The sequence below is a fragment of the Heterodontus francisci genome, chromosome 4, assembly GCF_036365525.1.
Source record: "Heterodontus francisci isolate sHetFra1 chromosome 4, sHetFra1.hap1, whole genome shotgun sequence".
Taxonomy (NCBI): Eukaryota; Metazoa; Chordata; class Chondrichthyes; order Heterodontiformes; family Heterodontidae; genus Heterodontus; species Heterodontus francisci.
In genome coordinates, this window is record NC_090374.1 from 47,190,454 (window position 1) to 47,206,695 (window position 16,242).

General features: G+C 43.5%; 1 protein-coding gene across 9 annotated transcripts in view; it reads left to right on the top strand.

Moving 5' to 3' along the window:
* The window catches only part of lhfpl2b (LHFPL tetraspan subfamily member 2b), a 328,744-nt gene that overhangs the window by 81,043 nt on the left and 231,459 nt on the right, over positions 1-16,242 (top strand). For 5 of the 9 annotated variants that reach the window (XR_010974858.1, XR_010974856.1, XR_010974855.1 and 2 more), the window contains exon 1: positions 4,681-4,833. The exons of 1 other annotated variant lie outside the window; for it this stretch is intronic. The gene's annotated coding sequence lies outside the window, so the exon portion shown is untranslated. Of the gene's footprint in view, positions 1-3,293; positions 3,371-4,680; positions 4,834-5,207; positions 5,316-16,242 lie in introns of those variants that run through there. 3 more of the 9 variants (XM_068029470.1, XM_068029469.1, XM_068029467.1) reach the window with 3 other exon arrangements.

Consider the following 16,242-nt stretch of genomic DNA (forward strand, 5'->3'; position numbering starts at 1 on the left):
TCCCTTTACCTTTTTCCCTATCTTTCCTGTTAAACCTTATAAACTGGCATATTTACTTCCTGGTCCTGACTGTCTGGAAGAGAAGTGCTCTTGAAAAATCTGTGGTGCGTAGAACTTTCTGTGCGGTAACCCCCTCCTCTTCCCTCTTCGCAGAGCTTCCCCTCTCTATAGCCTCTGCTCATTTGTCAGACATGTTGCAGATCTAGAGGCACTGCAACAACAGTACATAAGAACATATGAATTAGGAGCAGGAGTAGGCCACTCAGCCCTGTGAGCCTGCTCCTCCATTCAACAAGATCATGGTGATCTGATTGTATCCTCGACTCCACATTATCACCTACCCCCAATAACCTTTCACCCGCTTGCTTATCAAGAATCTATCTACTTCTGCCTTAAAAATATTTAAAGACTCTGCTTCCATTGCCTTTTGAGGAAGAAAGTTCCATAGACCTAGGACCTTCTGAGAGAAAAGGTTTCTCCTCATCTCTGTCTTAAATGGGCGACCCCCTTTTTTAAAATAGTGACCCCTAGTTCTAGATTCTCCCACAAGGGAAACATCCTTTCCACATTCACTCTGTCAAAACCCTCAGGATCTTATATGTATCAATTGAGTCGGCTCTTACTCTTCTAAATTCCAGCAGATACAGCCTAGCCTGTCCAGTCTTTCCTCATAAGACAACCCACCCATTCCAGGTATTGGTCTAGTAAACCTCTGAACTCATTCCAATGCATTTACATCCTTCCTTAAATAAGGAGACCAATACCTGTACACAATACTCCAGATGTGGTCTCACCAATGCCCGGTATAACTGAAGCATAACCTCCTTACTTTTGTATTCAATTCCCCTCGCAATAAATGATAACATTCTATTAGCTTTCCTAATTATGTGTTGTACCTGCATACTAAACCTTTGCGATTCGGCACTAGGACACCCAGATCCCTCTGCATTTCAGAGCTCTGCAATCTTTCACCATTTAGATAACATGCTTCTTTTTTATTCTTCCTGCCAAAATAGACAATTTCACACTTTCCCACATTATACTCCATTTGCCAGGTCTTTGCCCATTCACTTAACCTATCTATATCCCTTTGTAGCCGCCTTATATCCTCTTCACAACTTACTTTCCTACCTATCTTTGTGTCATCGGCAAATTTAGCAACCATACCTTCGGTCCCTTCTTCTAAGTCATTTATATAAATTGTAAAAAGTTGAGGCCCCAGCACAGATCCCTGTGGCACACCACTCATTACATCTCGCCAACCAGAAAATGACCCATTTATGCCTACTCTCTGTTTCCTGTTAGCTAGCCAATCTTCCATCCATGCCAATATGTTACCCCCTACACCATGAGCTTTTATTTTCCGCAATAACCTTTGATGTGGCACCTTATCAATTGCCTTCTGGAAATCTAAGTACAATACATCCACTGGGTCCTCTTTATCCACAGCAAATGTTACTTCTTCAAAGGACTCCAATAAACTGGTTAAACATGTTTTCCCTTTCACAAAACCATGTTAACTCTGCCTGATTATCTTCAATTTTTCTAAGTGCCCTGCTATAAAGTCTTTAATAATGATTTCCAACATTTTCCCTAAGACAGATGTTAAGCTAACTGGCCTGTAGTTTCCTGCATTCTGTCTCCCTCCCTTTTTGAATAAAGGAGTTATATTCGCTATTTTCCAATCTCATGGAACCTTCCCCGAATCTAGGGAATTTTGGAAAATTAAAAGTAACGCATCAACTATCTCACCAGCCATTTCTTTTAAGACCCTAGGGTGAAGTCCATCAGGACCCGGAGACTTGTCAGCACATAGCTCCATCAAATTTGCTGAGTTCCCATTCCTCGTGCAGAGTTGGGTCATCAGATCCTCTGGCCTTACTGAATGTATGCAGTAGCTCATGACAAATCCTTGAAAAACAAGCCACAGGGCCTTCACTAACTTTGCCATAGCAGAAGTAAGTCAAAAGCACCTCACTTTTAAATAACACTAGTAAAGTGGGTGTGGGAGTTGGGGGATTGGTCCTTCATGCTGTGAACACATGTTCAGCTAAGAGTGATTAATATAGTGGGGATACGCAGACTAAGTTTGTGAAATGAGTGTTAAGTTAGCTGCAACAGCTTTTTAACATCACAATCAGACCTCTTTTCAGACTACTAGTGCATGCATGGTATTATTGCGCGAACACCCTGCCCAGCATGTGGCACTGGGCTGGTTGTACCAGAAGTGGTTGGCTGTGTAACACACACCATTTTCTGGCTTTGGAGCTTCCACAGCACCAGCACCAGCAGCGCGATGGAGCTCAAAATCGCAACTTTATTTTCCAAGGAGTATATGGCCACCCTATTCTTCCAACCAAAATGTCACACTTATCTATATTGAAGATCATTTGCCAATCCTGCAAGTTTATTAACGTTTACCCATATTTTTGTCTTAGTCCTCCTCTGTATTAACTACATCCTTCAAATTGGTGTTGTCTGCAAATTTTCAAATTGTTCATCTGAGTCCTTAGTGGATGAATAGAGGGTAGAGTGTCTTGGGGGATTCTAGTTCATAGGAGATTAAAAGCAACATCAAAAGTCAATAAAACCATGAAGAAACCTAATTAAATACTGGATTTTTGGCAAGAAGTATGGATTATAAGAGCTAAAATGTAATGGAGAACTTATACAAACCTCAGTAAGACCACAGTTGAATACTGTGTGCAGTTTTAGGCTCCACACTATAGGAAGGATTGTGAGGCAATAGAATCATAGAATGCCACTGAACAGAAGGAAGCCATTCAGCCCATCATGCATGTGCCAGCTCTTTGGTAGAGCTATCCAATTCATGCCACTCCCCTGTTCTTTCCTCATAGCCCTGCAAATTTTTTCCCTTTAAGTACTTATCTAATTCCCTTTTGAAAGCTACTATTGAACCTGCTTCCACCATGATAAGAGAGGGTACAATGCAGATTCACTGTGATGCTGTCTAGTGTGAGGAAATACAAATACAAAGACTTGAAAAATTGGGGCTGTGTTTGTTGGAATGAAAGGATGATTTAATCACGTTTACAATTCTGAAGAAATGGGAGAGTAGAGAGAAACAAACTTGTTTCCAGTGATTGAGGTGTCGAGAACAAAGAGACAAAGATATAAATTAACTGTAAGAGATTTAAAACTGAAAGCAGAATATTTGACTTTCTGCAAAGGATTGTGAAACTATGGCATGCACTATACTGGAGTTAATGATTGAAACAGAAACCATGGGCCGAATTTCCCAGTCCTGTGGAGGTGGATTAGGAGGCGGACAAGGAGCAAGATCAGAAAAGAACGCTTTGGGTCGGCTACCAATACGTTCCCACCTTGAAGCAATCTTGCTGGAGGAGGGGTAAGCGTGGCTGAGGCTACCTGCCAACTCGGGGAGAGATGCCAACACCACCAGGATCCTCCCGACAGCGGCCAGGCCCCCCACTGAGGGCGGAGGTCGTCATTTAACTGGAGGCAGCCTCCCAGTGGCAGGCCAGCGGGGACCATCGACATCTCCTCTCCAACACCCTCGCACGGACCGCTGAAACGTGATGTCCATAGCCGCAGTCGCAGGCCATCCTGTGAAGGGGTTCTGCCTCCACACTGGTGGTCTGACAGCTGAGGCCATGCATGATTTTTAATTTTTTGCAATGCCGCAGAGAGCGCCTCCATTTTGAGGGACCCTCGCGGTCTCCTGCCTGCCCCAGCAGTTCCCATCTGTCCCAGTGTGGCTGCTGGCTGGACATCACTGCGGGCCCTCTGATTGGGCCTCCTACAGCATTGGTTTGCCAACTGTCCATAATTGGATGGGGCTGCTGGAGCTACCTCTGAGAAGATTGGAAGTTCACGGCCCGGAAGTGAGGCTGACGTCGGGATGGTGACCCAACCAGGAAAATCCAGCCCCATGTCAACATTGAAGACCAGGTCAGATAGGTGGTTGACGGAATAATGGGATTTGGTAACAGGGGTGGGGATGTGTGGGATTAGGACTACTGGGTATCAACACTAATAGAGACAGATTAGGACCAAAGGCCTGTTTCTGCATTGTAATTCCCCCATACACATTTTATCTAAGTATTACTGAGGAAGCTCCTGAGTTGTCTCAATGATGGATAGAATCGTGCTTAAGAGTTAGTTAGGCAGGTTGCAGTTTAATGTGTCCAACCTTTCACTCTTTCCTGCTCCCACCAAACACCATGTCCCTTGTCACATGAAAATGAACCATAGTTTCTCATGGTAAGTTTTCAGCTGGATGAAAGCTAGCATTTTTAAGCAGAAATTGAAAAAGCATAACCTAAAAATGATATTATGTCCAGACTGTATTGCATGCAGACCTGTTCTGCAGTCAATGAGCTGAGGCCAGACACTAAAATATTGGAAGAATAGAGCATTTTACCTTCAATATTTTGCATTTCTGCTGAATTATTTTCCTATGAAAAGATCTGTGCATTTAAAATATTGCATAAGTCAAGACTGCTTCTGTGGTTGTTTTCTCGAATGTGAAGTTTGTTGAATCTTTCCCCTCGTTATAACTACACGGAAACTTAAGGTTTCCCAGTTCAGACAGTTGTAAGTCATTCCCTGTGGGAACTCCCTGTGTCTCAGGAGTCGGGGGAGGGGAGGAAGGCGGAGTCCTGACATCATTAGATTCCTCTCCAGTGTTTGGGGAGAGAGAGTAAAGAAAGGAGGTGGGGAAAGGGAGATCTGCCCAGTCAGAACTGCTCATTCAAGCATTGAGATTTCTAAAACAGCGAGCTGCGGGAAGAGAGGGCATCGACCTGGAGTAACCGAGCAAAGCCCTTCGCACCTAGCTGCAGAAAGTAGGTGAGTTTTGAGTTGGAGCTGTGCTGAGGATTACAGCAGGATACAAAGGCAAAAACTGAGGCAGGAAGATTTCTTCCAGCGATAGTGAGATCCGAGTGTGGGAAAGTGAGAGGCGAGACTGGGAATGTGTCAGAAACCGAAAGACTGGGAAGTTTGTGCTGTGAGAGGGTGAGTGCAGTGTGAGGTCTGGTTTGCAATGGTTGGAGCAGGGTTTTAGCAGCACTCAGATTGTTACAATCCTACTGTTGCAATAGAGGAGGTTGGGACTATGTTGAAATCCACCAGTAACAAGCAGGCAGGAGACTGAAGGCTGGGGCGAAAGTTAAAAAGCAGAAACGCGGTGGAAACTGTTTATAGTCAACGCTTCCTGGGGAGTCGGAGCAGGGACTGCTGTAACAGCACATTTAGGGAGACCTAACCACCAGGAACCGATTGTATCAGGGAAACTGCGGCGAAAGGATGAGATGTGCTGAGTGCACAAGGTCAGACGGGAGAATAGCCGCTGCTTTTCTCTTCTTATTGCATTGAGTGAATGAATGGAGCAACTCGGTGATCGTTGCAGCTCTTAAATTAGCTGCAGCCTGTCTGGAAAGTTTCAGGGGAGGGGGAGCGGGTTCCTGTATGGAGAACACCAGACGGGACAGCACAATTAAAGCGGCTTGGTCCCAGCACCGAGATCCCAGTGCTACAATGGAGGCAGAGTCTGGGGACGGGGGGGGGGGGGGGGAATCCCCCTTCCATCTGGAGATCTGCACTGGCACACATTCATTGAAAAATCTGTTCCTTTTCGCCACCATTCACCCTGGACTAATCAAAGGAGAGAAATAATGTGATTTGGGAGGAGGAGCGGGAATTCTACCATCTGCTCTTCCCCGGTATTAGGAGGCCAGTTTAAATGGTCTTGTTTGGAGCTGGAGGGCGATCTTGTCATGTCCCAGGGCAGTATCAGAGGCCCATCCCGTGGTTCTGGTGTTAGATGTGGATGTTGCTTTTCCACCTGAAAGGAAAACGCCCCACCCCAGCTTTAACACTCTTTTCAGGTGGTTTAATACGATGTATCGATTTTTGCGGGGCCTGAAGATCGTAAAGCCACTTTTAAGGGGTTAATTTGATTGCAGACCGTCTTGGAAGAAGATCAAAGGGCACTTTAGGGGGAAAAAGTACAGCTGACTGTGAAGAAACTTCACAGAGATAAGGAAGCAGGAGATCAAAGATCTGCAGCATGATATGGATTTCCCTGGTAATTAACTGCAGGTTAATTTTTGATCCATTGCCAGCAATTGTCACCAAGTCATTAACCCTCTGGCGTGAAAGTCATCACAGATCAATAGCGGACTGGTTTTAAAGAAAAGGCTATTGAATGGGATACGCAGGCAGTTCCGAAATCTTTGGGTTTAAGATGACAGCTATGATGCTATCTGAACCCGTTAATTGTTGAGGGGCCCTTTCCATGTTTCCATTGCTCTATTTAATTGATTCTCTAATTATCGCATCTCAGGTATCTTTTTCCCCCCAAATCTGCATGATTTCAGATCGAGTTAATACATTTAAAACATAGGACTTAGGAGCAGGAGTAGGCCATTCGGCCCTTCGAGCCTGCTCTGCCATTCGATAAGACCATGATTGATCTGGTTGTGGTCTTAACTCCACTTTCCTGTCTGCCCCCCCCCCCCCCCCCCCCATAACCGTTGACTCACTTGTCGATCAAAAATCTATCTAACTCAGCCTTGAATAAATTCAATGACCCAGCCGCCACTGCTTCCTGGAGAAGAGAATTCCACAGACTAAGGACCATTTGATGGAGACTGGCTCATTGATGGCTGGCCATCTTATTCTTAAACTGTGTCCCCTAGTTCTAGTCGCCCCCACAAGAGGAAACATCCTCCCAGTATCCATTCTATCAAGAAACAACGACCTGGCTTTTACTGGTGCACCGCAAATCGCGGTAGCACCCTCTGATCTCAGTGGCCCATCCACACGGAGTGGCCGTCACTGAGCCCCCGCGATATTTTGCGCAGGGGCTTATTTAAATGAAGGGGCGGAGGGGCCGCTCCCCTACGTCATCAGGGGCGGCCACTCCATCCTCAGCAATGGCGTGCAGCGTCACTGAGCAGCCACCCCACCATTTTTAAAGGGCCTCAAGCCCGCACAGATATGTTGCATTTTTAAAGCCACCATCAGCTTTTATTTGGATAAAATCAGTTCATTAGACATCAAAGCCCCTCTTCCACCCCCACAATGATGAAACAATATATTTATTTCTCTCTCACCCCCGAATAACCATTTTTGCCGGTCACGACCTTTCAACCCTAATTTTGCACTCTTTGCCCTTCAACCCCTTCCCACCATCCCCTCAGCCAATTGAATCAGTTTTCACTGCTTCCCCCCTCCAGCCCTGAGAATTTCACTGCTCCTCCCTCCCCACCAGTGTCGCCCCTCGGATGCCCGTATGGTTTATTTGCATTTTTAAAAATTAATTTTAATATTAAAATGAAGTCTTCGGCGGCGGTTGGGAGGGGGGGGCTGTGGTGCTGCACCAAGGCCTCGCCGCTGGCGGTAAAATGCAGCGGGGTCTTCTTGGCGCAGGGGTCGTGGCGGGCCTCTCCCAGAAGAATTTTCCAGGCCCCCCCCAATGCCATGATCTTCGATGCCGGAGGGCTAGTAAAATTCAGCCCAACTAATCCACTACATTTTGCACAGACTTGACAGAGGAAGTGCAAGCGGATTTAAATCACTTTTTGAAAGGAAAGTGAAATTTGAACTTATCCTCCAGAGTAATGTTCCACCAACACCATATCTCATTTTCCAAAGCAGCTTTAATGTTACATTTATATGTTTAAAACTATATTTTGTTAATTCTGAAGGAAGCTGCAGGTTAAGGATTCAAGCTTCAAAAGATGAATTAAAGAACCAACTTGAAAGTTCCCCCTTTGCCCACTGGATAAATGCACTTGGTGTGGCGCACCCTGGAAAAGTCTGAGATTTCATTTCTACTCTGTGCTGAGTTAATTGGCCTCAACTGAAATGGAAATATAGGGTGCAGTGGAAGTAGGAATGAAAACTAACTGGGGTTGATGCTCCTGGTCTCTGTCCAGTGATGCTTGGTGGAAGTATGTGGACAGTTGAATGAGAAAAGGAAAATCTGGAAATGTGAAATAATGCTGGAAAAGCACACAGTCAGTATCAATCAGTATGTGTAATCAGTAAAGAGGATTATGATTTTTCAGATGCATATTCTTCATCAGAGTCAGCGGAGTTTGATGAAAGGCACACACTCAACATGCAATTACCTTACAAATTAACCAAGTGTGGTTCTAAAATATATAAAAGCTCCGTTTTTGAATAAGACCCGATTGGATTCAGCTGACATGGCTCTTGTATTGAAGAGGCTGTCAGTTGTACAGACAGACAGACACCACTTAGGCATTACAGGAAGGTCAAGGCTGTCTATGAATCTGTACTTCATGTGCTATGGTCTTCAGGGTAATGGAGGGGAGAAAACTGAGGGAAAAATGAATAGGAGTGGAGTAATTTTTGGTGATTCATATTTGACTAGCAATTAAATTAAATGTTACTATTAAATTAAAAGCAAAATACTGCGGATGCTGGAAATCTGAAATAAAAACAAGAAATGCTGGAAATGCTCAGCTGGCAGCATCTGTGTGTATTGCCTTTACCATGACTTTACCATGGTGTGTATTGTGATCCATCTGAATATTGCAGCATGGGCAGTGTTGTTCATTTGATGTTCCACAGCTCTGGAATGCCACAAACAGAGTGAATTGTTCAGGCCTTTGTCTCACAAGTGAAGGAAGGTTGGTATAACATTGCTACTGGTACATTATTCTGCTTTTCTATAAGGGTTGTTGGCTTCTGTTTCAGATTGGGCAAATAGCAAAGGCATATGTATAACTGGGTCTGCACTGATTAGCATGAGATGAAGCAGAGAGCTAATAGGGGCAAGTAGCGTTATAAAGATCCCTGATGTATCAATGTTTGCAATTCATTACTGTTGGTAAACATTGATGTAAATTAACGAAGGTATTTGTTGAAAAGCTGTCTACCATCAATGTAAGAGTTGAATAAAATTTAAAACAGTAGTGATTACAATAAGAAATGGCAGGCAATATGAAAGGAAAATTAATGCGGGAGACGCTTTGATTGGGATGTTCAGAAGTGAATATGCTAGGAGTTTTACAATGTAATTTTAACTGATTATGCAGTACTTCCAAACTGCAGTTTCTTATTTAGTAATATATATAAAAACTCATGATAACTTTAATTTTTAAAGTCAAAGTTTCAGAGCAGTGAGAGTGCCCTAGTTGGCTCTATGTGTGTTAGAGGGAAGGGTTGGCAAAATCAGTCAAGATACTTAATCCTATTTGCTTAGCAATTAAATTTACTTCTGTGTGCATGTGGATGCCAATGAGGAAATGATTGAGAGAGGAGGTGAGAAAATTGGAAGAAAAAGATGAGGTTGTCAGTGCTGTAGAATGGAACATTTTCTAATCTGTGCGTTTCATGTCAGCACTGAGGGCTCCGAGGTCAGTGATGGCATGGGTTTGATGTCAGGTAAAACTCTTATCTATTTAAGGTATCCCCAGTTTCAGAGACCAAGTACTTCTGCATTCATGGGAGATTTCAATTTCTTGCATCACTCCTTTCTGAATGAATATACCAATTTAGTGTCAATACCCACCTTTGTACCATATCCTTTGATATCAATCTCAGTTTTAAAGTTAACAATTGATCTAAAAACAATTGCCATTTGCGGAAGAGAGTTCCAAACATTTACCACCCTTTGCATGAAGAAGTGCTTCCTAATTTCACTCCTCAATGGTCTGGCTAGTCTCCCTAACTAGTGGAAGTAGTTTCTCCCAATCTACCCTGTTTGTTTCCCTTAATATCTTGAAACCTTCACAGAATTGTTACAGCACAGAAGGAGGCTATTTTGGGCCCTTTGTGTCTGCACCAGCTCTCCAAATGAGCAATTCACTTAGTGCCATTTCCCCTGCCTTCTTCCCGTAATACTACATGTTCTTCTTTTTCATATAACAGTCTAATTCCCTTTTGAATGCTTCAATTGAACCTGCCTCCACCACAGTCTCAGGCAGCACATTCCAGACCTTAACCACTCAATGCGTGAAAAAGTTTTTCCTCATGTCATTTTTGCTTCTATCTGTGCCCTCTCATTCTTGATCCTTTCATGAGCGAGAACAGTTTCTCCCTATTGACTCTGTCCAGACTCCTTATGATTTTGAATACCTCTATCAGATCTCCTCTCAGCCTTCTTTTCTCCAAGGAAAACAGTTCTAACTTCTCCAAACTATCTTCATAACTGAAGTTTCTCATTCCTGGAACCATTCTCATGAATCTTTTCTGTACTCCCTCCAATGCCTTCACATCTTTCCTAAAGTGTGGTGCCCAGAACTGGACGCAATACTCCAGCTGAGGCAGAACTAGCATCTTATACAAGTTCAACATAATTTCCTTGCTCTTGTACTCTATGCCCCTATTAATAAAGCCAAAGATACTGCATGCTTTATTAACTGCTCTCTCAACCTGTCCTGCCACCTTCAATGACTTAGGCGCATATACACCCAGGTCCCTCTGCTCCTGCACCCCCTTTAGAAATGTACCCTTTACTTGATATTGTCTCTCCATGTTCTTCCTACCAAAATCAATCAAAACACCCATAACCTTCTAAATTCTGGGGAATACAACCTTAGTTTATGTAATCTCTCCTCATAATTTATTAACCCTTGGAGTCCAGGTATCATTCTGCTAAATCTACACTGCACTCCCTCAAAGACCTATATATCCTTCCTATGGTGTGGTGCCCAGAAGTGTTGTGACTGAAGCATGACCTCTACTCCCATGTATTTTATTCCTCTAGATAATAAAGGTCAGCATTCCTTTCGCCTTTTTGATTATTTTCTGTACCTGTTCATGACATTTCAGTGATCTGTGTACGTGGACCCCCAGGTCTCTTTCGATCTCCGCTGTTTCTAACTTTTCACCATTTAGAAAGTACCCTGTTCTATCTGTTTTAGCTCCAAAGTAGATGACCTTACACTTGCCTACATTGACATTCATTTGCCACAGTTTTGTCCATTCATTTAATCTATCAATATCTCTTTGTAATTTTATGCTTCCATCTACACTGTATACAATTCCACCCATCATTGTGTTATCTAAACCACATCAAGCCTCTCGCTATAGAAAAGCTTGTTTCTTGTAGTATCACGTGGGTACAAAACGTCAATCAGTCTCTAATCCATCAAATCTTTTCTGTAGGACTACAAATGGAAATTTATTGATTTTGGCTTCAGCACTGTAATTAGTTCAGAATTATAGACAGCTTTTTTTCTGTATGCTTATGCCAAACAAGAACTGGGATGTGACTAACCACACAGCACTCACTTAGGAGACTTCTGTCTCATCAGCTTGGTTTGGACTTAAATGGCATCCTCATCATAATGAGCACAAAATGAGCAGAGGTCAGTTCTAGCTATGCTGTTGGGGTCAACCAACAGCAATCTGGGACTGAATCTGGGACTTTCCACACTGGGCAGACCATTTACTAACTGAGCCACCAAGGCAACTTGAAACATAAGCCTTTGGAAAAGAGGGACAGGCCAAGAGCAACTGGTCCATGAAGCCTGTCCCATACTAATAAGGTGCAACCTGTATGTACCATCAACTTAACCCCCAATCTCCCCCCCACCTCACCACCCCCCCCACCCGCCCGCCTGCCCGCCCACCCACCCAATATCCTGGGAGAGGCAAAAAAAAGAACATCCTAAGGTTAATTTCGGAACATACTCTGGGAAATTCTTCTCTGTCTCTGAAGATAGTCAAGAAAGCTCCAGGAGACTGCAGTGACTGATACCACTAGTCCCACTCAACCCATCTAGTTTTTTAAGCCTATTGAAATAAATAAGAGCCCTTAACTAGATATCAATCAAATGGGCTTCCTCTGGACCTAGACCCGCCCATAAACTATTGATTTCATCTAAGGTAGTAACACTCACACATACCTTTGTGTCAAAGTGAACTGTTCCCTCATCATCCCCTTCCTGGATGCGTTCATCTGATCATTAATGACTATCCTCTGTATACACAAATGTAAGCAATTCACTATTTACCCTAAAGCTGGCCCACCTATTTCCACATGATGTAACCTTACTCAGAAATCTTTTGTGGAGCATTTTGTCAGAGTTGCGGGAAATCAAGATGCACAATATGTTCTGGACTTCCATCATCCACCAACTTAGTAACCTCTTCAAAAAATTTGATCAAGTTAGTTACACAGAGCCATCTTTTTCCTGAAGCCATGCTGGCATTCTCTAATAAGCTCTGTGTTTTCTAGATGATCGTACAATGCATCTCTGATAATACCTTATAGCATCATGCCTAAAACTGAAATTAAGCTAATGGGCCTGTTTTGAGCTTACAGCCCTTTTTAAATATAGGCACCAAATGGGCATCTCCCCAGTAAGTGGAAATTATCCCAGACTTCAGTAAGATGTTAAATATATGAGGCAGTGATTCACATAATAAAGTCTCCCTTTCTTCAAGACTCCAGGGTTAATATCATCAGAGCCAATAGCCTGTTATTTATCCTTTCATGGGATGTGGATGTCGCTGACGAGGCCACCATTTATTGTCCATCCCTAATTGCATTTGAGAAGGTGGTGGTGAGCTGCCTGTAGTTCTTGTGATGTAGGTACTCTATCTGTCAGGTAGGGAGTTCCAGGATTTCAATCCAGCAGTGATGAGGGAATGATGATATATTTCCCAATCAGAATGTATGTGACTTGGAGGGGAACTTGCAGGTCGTGGTGTTCCCATGTGCCTGTTGCCCTTGTCCTTCTACGCAGTAAAGGTCGTGGGTTAGGGAGGTTCTGCCAAAGAAGTCTTGACAATGTTACGACCAGGTGAGAAAGAGGTTTAGGGTTCCCTTTCAGCCTTCACCTGGTCTTCCTGTAACAGGGCTTTTTTTTAACACACTGCATTTTTAGCTCCCGGTTGGTGAATCCTTGTTCACTGCTTTCCAGTTATAAGGCAAAGAAACGAGCACAAACCAGCTTTCTTAGGTTTAAAGAAGAAAAGTTGAAATTTGTTAAACTCTAATTCGATTAATGCCTACGTATACACGACGCGCCCACACTAGCATGCATGCGCAATAAACACATGCAAATAGGGACAGAAAGAGCAGAAGAAAAATAAAGTGGAAAAGTTTGAGGCAATCTCTGAAGAGGGTTTTTTGTTACTGTGCTTCCAGCTCACTGTAGAGTCCTTGATTGTAGGTAGCTCTTGCTTTTCATTGGGGTCCAGTATTCTTCTTAAACCTTGTCCACTGTAGGAGACTTTTCTCTCTTGGGGTTCCTGTGTCTTCAGTGGGTTTTGGAGTTCCGTGAGAAAGAGATGGGAGCAGACAGGAGAGGCTGTGGTGAGCCAGCCAGGAAAGGTCTTTTCAATCCAGGAGCAAACAGCTTTCTGCACTCTCAGTTCAAACTGTACAATTCAGAAAAAAACCCAAACTGTCAAGCAGGTTAGTCATGTGACTAACTGGTTTGCCCACATCTGTTTGTGGATTGTATTGGAGCAGGGGCTAGCTCATTTGCTCCAAGCACTGTCTATTAATATGCAAAAATGTCTTTCTAGCTAGGGGCCTGGCAACCACTTGTCACAGGCCTTCTCTTCTTCCCAGCAACAATTTGAAATTTAATGTCTGTGTGGCGAAATTAATGTGCCTCATTTTTGACAGGTGGGGGCCTGCATGACAACAAGTTGCTGCACTGCATCTTTTAGGTGGTACATACTACAGCCACGATGCATCAATGGTGGATGGGGTGCCAATCAAGCGGCTGCTTTGTCCTGGATATTGAGCATCTTGAGTGTTGTTGGAGCTGCAGTCATCATGGACAATGTTCCACAAAACTTGTGCCTTGTAGGTGACGGAAAGACTTTGGGGAGTCAGAAAACCCAGTCTCTGACAGTTCTTGTAGCCGCAGTATTTGTGTGGTTGGTCCAGTTAAGTTTCTGGTCAAGGGTAACTCCCTGGGTGTTGATGTCGATGGTGTGGGATTCGGCAATGGCAATGCTGTTGAACATCAAGGGGAGATGCTTAGACACTCTCTTAATGGAGATGGTCATTGCCTGGCATTTGCATGGTGCAAATGTTATTTGCCACTTCTCAACCCAAGTCTGAATGTTGTCCAGGTCTTGCTGCATGCAGGCACTGACTGCTTCAGTATCTGAGGAGTTGAGAATGGAACTGAGCACTGTGCAATTATCAGCGAACATCTGCACTACTTATATTATGATGATAGGAAGGCCATCAGTGAAGCAGCTGAAGCTGGTAGGGCATGGGACACTACCCTGAGGAACTCCTGCAGTGATGTGCTGGGGCTAAGACGATTGGTCTTCGACAACTACAACCATCTTCTTTTGTGGTAGCTATAAATCCAGCCAGTGGAGAGTTTTCCACCTGGTTCAGTTGTACAAGGGCTCCTAGAGCGTAAATAGAAGCATATCCAATATGGCCATTTGTATTACTGTGCGGCAAAGGTCTCTGATGCTTCCATCCGAAGAAAGAACTTGCATTTTTATCGCGTTTTATCATATTTTTCAGAAATGTCCGAAAGCACTTCACAGACAATGAACTACTTTGAAAGGCAGTCACTTATGTAGATGGCAGCAATTCTGTACAGAGCAAGGTCCCACAAACTGCAATGTGACGATTGACTAGTTAATATATTTTGGATGGTGTTGGTTGAGGGAGGAAATATTGTCCAGGACGATAATCAGTCCTGGTATAGGACAACAGTCATTTTACGAACATATGAATATGAAGCAGGAGTAGGCCATTCGACCCTTCGAGCCTGCTCTGCCATTCAATAAGTTCATGGCTGAACTGATTACTACACATTTCCACCTATTAACCTTCAACCCCGCTTGCTTATCAAGAATCTATCTACCTCTGCCTTAAAAAATTTTCAAAGACTCTGCTTCCACCGCCTTTTGAGGAAGAGAATTCCAAAGTCTCATGGCCCTCTGAGAGAGAAAATGTCTCCTCAATCTCTGACTTAAATGGGCGACTCCTCATTTTTAAACAATGACCCCTAGTTTGAGATTCTCCCACAAGGGGAAACATCCTTTCCACCTCCACCCTGTCAAGACCCCTCAGGATCTTATATGTTTCAATCAAGTTGCCTCTTATTCTTCTAAATTCCAACAGATACATGCCTAGCCTGTCCAATCTTTCCTCATAAGACAGCCCGCCCATTCCAGGTATTAGTCTAGTAAACCTTCTCTGCACTGCCTCAAACGCATTTACATCCTTCGTTAAATAAGGAGACCAGTACTGTACATAGTACTCCAGATGTGGTCTCACCAATGCTGAAGCATAATCTCCCTACTTTTGTATTCAATTCCCCTCGCGATAAACGATAACATTCTATTAGCTCTCCTAATTACGTGCTATACCTGCATATTAACCTTTTGCGATTCATGCACTAGGACACCCAGATCCCTCTGCATCTCAGAGCTCTGCAATTTCTCACCATTTAGATAATATGCTTTTTTATTCTTCCTGCCAAAGTGGACAATTTCCCACTTTCCCACATTATACTCCATTTGCCAGGTCTTTGCCCACTCACTTAACCTATCTATATCCCTTTGTAGCCCCCTTGTGTCCTCTTCACATGTTACTTTCCTACCTATCTTTGTGTCATTAGCAAATTTAGCAACCAGACCTTCGGTCCCTTCTTCTAAGTCATTTATATAAATTGTAAAAAGTTGAGGCCCCAGCGCAGATCCCTGGCACACCACTCGTTACATCTTGCCAACCAGAAAACGACACATTTATGCCTACTCTCTGTTCCCTGTTAGCTAGCCAATCTTCTGTCCATGTCAATATTTTACCCCCTACACCATGAGCTTTTATTTTCTGCAATAACGTTTGATGTGGCACCTTATCAAATGCCTTCTGGAAATCTAAGTACAATACGGTTCCCCTTTATCTGCAGCACGTGTAACTCCCTCAAAGAACTCCAATAAATTGGTTAAACATCATTTCCCTTTCACAAAACCATGTTGACTCTGCTTGATTACCTTGAATTTTTCTAAGTGCCCTGCTATAAAGTCTTTAATAATAGCTTCTTACATTTTCCCTAAGACAGCTGTTAAGCTAACTGGCCTGTAGTTTCCTGCTTTCTGTCTCCCTCCCTTTTTGAATAAAGGAGTTACATTTGCTATTTTCCAATCTAAAGGAACCTTCCCCGAATCTAGGGAATTTTGGAAAATTGAAAGTAACGCATCAACTATCTCACTTGCCACTTCTTTAAGACCCGAGGATGAAGTCCATCAGGACCCGGGGACTTGTCAGCCTGCAGCTCCAAC